Here is a 5,969-nt window from a genome sequence, read left to right as displayed (position 1 = left end):
TAATAAGAGCCTGGAAAAAAACACCTGAGACTGATCCACTGAAATTCTCATCTATGAGGCCCCAAAGGGATGCTAATTACATCTCCCTGTTTTAAAATAGAACACTTTTTTTTTCAGGTGATATGGCTTATTTTGACATGGATGGTGGCGGGGAGGGAGCTCTGGTTTCTGAAGAAATCTTTCAAAGCAGTGTGGAAGGGTAACAATTCTTCCTGCTTTATTTCAGTGCAAGAGCATAAACAGCTTGGATATGTGGTGTATCAATATGCCACTTGTTAATAAGCAAGGACGTGAATCATAAATATTCGGCTGTTTGATCACCAGGCTTTTAATTAATGTTTTGATGATCTCCAATAAGAATAAAAGTCAGAACGATAGATATTGAGTAGCGACGACAGAGAAAAGATGCAATGATTTTCTGTGTTACCTGATTTATATGACAGAAAAACTATCAGCTCATCCAGTTTTGTACAGAGAAAAGAGAGGAGAGACGTACATTTTCTTTTTTTTTTATATCATATTGTAAAAAAAAAATAAAAATCACTTAATTCAAATGTGTACCTAAAGCGTTCCCCGAGGACAGCGATGCAGGCGGAATGACGGAGCTGCAGCACCGTGTGATAAAGGTTTGTGGCTGGATTTTTGAACAAAATAGCTGCTCCCACTCAGTGAAACCTCCTGAACAAAACCTGCCCTCCCTCAGGGGGTTTGGMCTCCCCAAAATCTCCCCAAACCCTGGCAGGGCTGTGTGTCCTGTGGTCACCCTGAGCTCACAGGGCACCATCAAAGGCTCTTTTCTGCCAGAACTGAGCAGGTGATGGCCCAAGGAGTCCCAGCTCTGGGTGCTGCGGGCTGGCCGGGCACTCCAGCCCTGCTTTTTGTGGGAAGAGGCTCCCAACAGCTTCTGTATGGGAATTCTGACAGCAAAACCCAGCCAAAACCCAGCCAAAACCCAGCCAAAACCCAGCCAGGTCCCACCCGTGACAGCAGCAGGGCTGGGAGCTCCACCTGTCACGAGCAGCCTGGTATTTTCCCCTAAAGCTCGGGGAAGAAGCCACACGTGGGTGATTTTCCGTGGCCTTTGGGTCAACACCACCATCCCCACCTCGTGTGACTTCACCCCGTAACTCTGCCCTGGGCCCTGCAATTTAGCAGCTTCTGAGGAGCTCGATGCTAATGCATTGATTTGGCTTTAATAGAATTTTGTTGTCGATGGCCGGTGCTCAGCACGGCTCGGGCTTCAATCTTAACCCATCTGAAGGCTCTGCTCGTTTCCAGTTGAGCTCCGTTCATTTCCAGTTGAATAGGTTAAGCAAAGACAGACCTCACTGTTCTCAATTCACTTTATGATCCTCCCATCATAAAAAATAATATCAGCACCTTGCTTTTCATGTCAGAACTACATTTGAGCTGCTATTCCCTATGCCCATGAGTAAATCCCATAAAAGCCGCCCCGTTGTACTGTCGCTATTTTTCCTTGTGGATGATTGATTGATGGATGAGTGCTGACACTTCAATGAAGCTATTTCGACTGCCATCTCAATCCGATGATGTGAGGGGTATATTTTCTGTCCATGCCTCATTACTTCAGAATGACATTCCTGGAACTTCATTTACTTTTTCCCTCCTTCCCTCAAGCGCCATATTTTTTCCCATCTAGGTTATGCATGCCATAAAAAAAGCAATTTGCTATTATATGTGGCATAAGGGCAACACTTTCCCTAGGAGGTAAATAAGAAGGGCCTTTTTTTTCTCCTCCATGTTGAGTTTAGGGATCATGTCAAAATTTCCCGAGCAGTGCCAAGCCAGACCCTTCTGCAGGAGCCACGGGGAGTGCAGGGAACACGTTCAGTCTGATTTTGTGACTGCTGCACTTCAATTACAGCCTCGAACATCGCAAACAAAACAACAGCAAAAGACACCCCAAAGCCCTTTCTGATTTGAGAAAGAGCCTCCTCTCTGCTTGTGCCTCGCATACTTTGAATATTTCATTTGCCACGGAATGGCGATTTACAACTTGATCCAGACTTATTTTTCCTTGGAGGATAGGGGAAGTTCATCGTTAAACGCAGAGATGGATTTGTCTACTGGAGGTCGCTTTCTCTGAGCGAGAGAGAGCAGGGCTGCGCCTGCATTTCCAAGCAGTGCACTAGGAAAAGTGAGACTTGTGACATTGGCATATCCTGGAAGATCCTGGGAGTTGACTTGGGACCCGATTTTAATCTGTGTAATACAGTATTCCCGTTAATAATAATGTATAATTAAGACATCCGTTAAAAATCCATAACGTTAATTTAATGGAGAAAATCTAATACAGTTCTATTGGAATTTTTACGTTAAATTAACTTTAACGGGCTTTTAATGGATGTCTTAATTAGATCTCATTATTAACGTGAATATTCCACAAATTAAAATTGGGACCTCGAAGTTTTAATGAAAAAAGTTCCAAGCACAAATTTGAAATTGCCATTTTTGTAGCCCCCTTCTCCCAGGTCTGGGTGGGTTTGAAGGCAGGGCCACGCCGGGCTGGGCAGAGCTCAAACACCARATTCTGATCCCATTTTTGGTGGCACAAATCCAAAACCACTCTGTTGACCACAACAGGGCTTCAGATTTGCACTCACCTGACTGAGAAAGGAGTTCTACTTTTATTCTTTTATATCTATATATAGATATTTATATAGTGATATTTATATATAGATATATCTATATTTATATAATGTTCAATAATCTAACAATAGTACTTTTGTTTAAAAATCCCTCCATCCCACATGTCTCGTCATAAACCGTAATGGAGATTTAAATATATATATATATCTGAGGAATAAAACAAACTGAAAATAATCCATTTCAAACAAATCTTTGGCAGCAACATGGTTAAGCATAACTATTTGAACAACTTGCACAGAAGATTAACATTGTTCAGAGGTTTTTTGGCTCAGAATCTGTTTTAACTTAATAATTCTTGTACTTACGGTGATGTATTGATCCCTAGTGCAATGACTGGATTGGGCAACCCAGGTGCAACAGTAATAGCTGCACAGAATAGAAACATTTCCTTTAGACAAACTATCCCAAAGGGGTTATAAATAGGAAATGGACATTACCATGAAAAGTAAAGCTTCCAATGTGACTGCATCTTGTGTAGCACACTTGGACATTAAACTATGAAGAATTTTTTTTTTTTTCCTGTCAAGTGTTACAAATTGACGAAATAAGTACATCAATGTTCTCAGTCATTATCTTACTTCAGTGGCACTTTGTTTTAGTGACAGCAAAAAGGGACAGTGGAGACCAGACAGCCCCAGTGCAGTTTATCAATGAAAATCTAATACCGTCCATAAGCAGGGGAGTGGAAATCAATACTTCATTACCAAATTGTTAGTGAGGATGAAGAAGAATAGCAGGAGTTTTTTGGCAGCCTCCTCGGTGCGGGTTGCTGGGAGTTCAATGTCAGGGCCGCGGTGCCGAGCGGGGCCGGGCGCGGGGCCGGGCTGGAGAGCTGGGCTAAGGCAATCGTCCTGCAAACACAACAACAACAACAACACAGCCACGGTTAACACACGGGTCAGCCCTCCAGCCCAGCTCTGAGCGTGGAAATGTCTGGAAATGAGCTCTGTTCCCTCTGCCCACCCACCGGCTCACGGCGAGCGWGGATGGAACCCTGGTCTGAAACCACGCAGGGATCCACGGGCAAAGCCCAGCTCTGCTTTTCCCTCATGTTCCTTAAATCCAGACTTCCTTCCCACAGCCAGCAGGAACATGCTCTGAAATCCTTATGGAGGGTTGGGCCCTCGTTACCCACACCGTGTTTAATTATCCACCCTTGCTGTGCGATTCCTGCTCGTCGTGGCACCTCCCCGGCATTAAAAACCATCTTCCAACAGACCTTTTTTATCCTGCAGCTGCTAAAAGTGCTAAGTGACTCAAGTTGTGAAGTTACTGCTACACAGAGACAGAAGGGGCTTGTTTTATTTCATTTCAAGATGTGGGTTTAAAAGTTCAGCCCCAAGTTGAGTTCTGCCTTGCTTATAAACCTGGGAGAAAGACACTGAGGAAAGCAGTGGAAAAAAGCAACTGGAGAAACAGGGTGAGAAATGAGGCAGGCAATAAGCAGAGTGAAAGTCAATCTGGAGAGAGCACAGAGGGGAAAAAAAAAAAAAAGACCTGCAGTGGGCAAAGAGAAATATGTTACTGAAAAATATATTATCTGTTCAAGGCCATGGATAGTTCAGCAAACACAACTCAAATGCTGCRGTGTGTTCCCCGTGTTCTGGCTAAATCAACTGGAAATTCAGTAGCAGCTTTATTTAGAGTAAAATAAACTCAGCTTCTCAAAAAAAAATCCATATGAAAACAAAAAAGTCCATTGACTTCATGSTAGTCAGTTTATAATTTGGTTTGTTTTACAAAATCTTCACCTTTTCGGTTTTCACAGTGATGCTGAGTTYTGCATTGGCAACCCAGACCTGCTGTGGAGAAACTGTTGGAAGGAAAGAAGAGGTTTTGGCAGCTGAATGCAGAGACTTTTGGCAACTGAGGATGCATGGAAGTCAGTTTGAAATTGTGGTGAATACCTTGGATCATTATTCCCACTTAAAAGATATTAAAAGCAATCCATGTTGACACTTTAAAATGTTGCCTTTAGGTTTCAGAGGTAAYGCTCCAGAGCAATTCACACTTCACAAAGCTATTATTTTTCACTGCAAAAGGGCAAAGCCGTGCCAGTTTACACCCCGCTCGAATTTTAAAGAAATCCAGAAGCCTTGTTATTGTAGGGCCTAGAGCTGAAAGGCAGCAATGCWGTGGCCAATTCTCACTGTGGAAATGATCTGAGTGGGGATGGCGCATGCAATGGGCTTTGCCTTTCCAGGCTGAGGTTTCCAGGATGGAAAATTCCCYGGGACAGCCCAAATTGAGTGGTTCCTTGGGTGGTGCCAAGCCCTGCAGCACCTGCCTGCCCCGTGGAATTGGGACAGACACCTCGGGTGAGAAAAGGGACAGCACTGACCCCGCTCAGGGCAGCAGCAGAGACTCTGCTTTCACTCAACTCTGCCCCCAGAACGTCCTCAGGATAATTAAACAGCGTGCTTCTTTTCAGTGTTCCTGAAAGTGCTAAATCTGGGAAGGATTTCTGGGCACTGCTTCCCTGCCAGTGGGAAATATCTATAAAAGCTTGGTTGGAAAAATGAAAAGCCAAACTCCTGCCTCCTTTTCTTTTTGTGCCAKCGTGAGGATCAGCTCAGCAATATTCCTGATCACATCCCTGTCACGAGGAGGGTGTGCTCAGAGCAACATTAGGGACACTCAGCCCTGGGTGGGCACATTGGTCAGGGAGAAAGTCCACGAGAAACTCTTCTGGCAGCAAATAAACTTGTGAGGCTCAGTGTCCAGGTACTTGACTAAYGGTAACATCCATGCACGAGTAAAATCAATTGGGACTTGGCATTGATTTCCATGGGATACGTACTTCACCCCTAAGGTCTTTTGGCCAGCTGAAGTCTCCATCCTTGTGGGTTTTGTTTTTTTTTTTTTTTTTTTTTTCTTTATTGATACCACTGCAGGCTGGGACAGGACTTTGGGAAATTAATTAGTGTGAGCCCTGATCAATAAGGGTCATAGTTTATGTATTTCATTATCAAGTCTGTAAGAGATTCAGGGAGTTTGTGGAGAGCTTGTCACCTGCAGTCAGGGCAGAGCAGGCTGCACATTCCAACAGCCCTTGATGGGCAGAGTCTGCTGCGTCCTGGCCATTTGCTGAAATGCAGCTCACCCTGTGCCATAAAGAAAACTCCATCATTTAAATCATGTTCTGAAACGTRGCTGAGGCTGTTCGTTATCCTGGTGTGTTGTACACCACATGTGCAATAGCAGATCCTGCAGCTTTGCCTTTATTTAACAGGAATTTTAGAGCCATCAGTGGGTGTAAGGAGTGGTGTCCGTTTCCATGTGGATGGGTCAGGACTCAG

The 5,969-nt window shown here is 44.1% G+C and overlaps 1 protein-coding gene across 1 annotated transcript in view; it reads right to left on the bottom strand.

The window, feature by feature from the left end:
• Positions 1–1,050: 1,050 nt before the first annotated feature.
• Positions 1,051–5,969, bottom strand: part of TSHZ2 (teashirt zinc finger homeobox 2) — a 203,938-nt gene continuing 199,019 nt past the window's right edge. The window contains exon 3 of the mRNA XM_057380737.1: positions 1,051–3,521. The gene's annotated coding sequence lies outside the window, so the exon portion shown is untranslated. The remainder of the gene's footprint in view (positions 3,522–5,969) is intronic.

Source organism: Malurus melanocephalus, unplaced genomic scaffold (assembly GCF_030028575.1).
Source record: "Malurus melanocephalus ecotype Western Australia unplaced genomic scaffold, MMel_1.1 scaffold_469, whole genome shotgun sequence".
Lineage (NCBI taxonomy): Eukaryota > Metazoa > Chordata > Aves > Passeriformes > Maluridae > Malurus > Malurus melanocephalus.
Note: the sequence above shows the minus strand (reverse complement) of the source record. Positions and strands in the feature narration are given on the sequence as shown.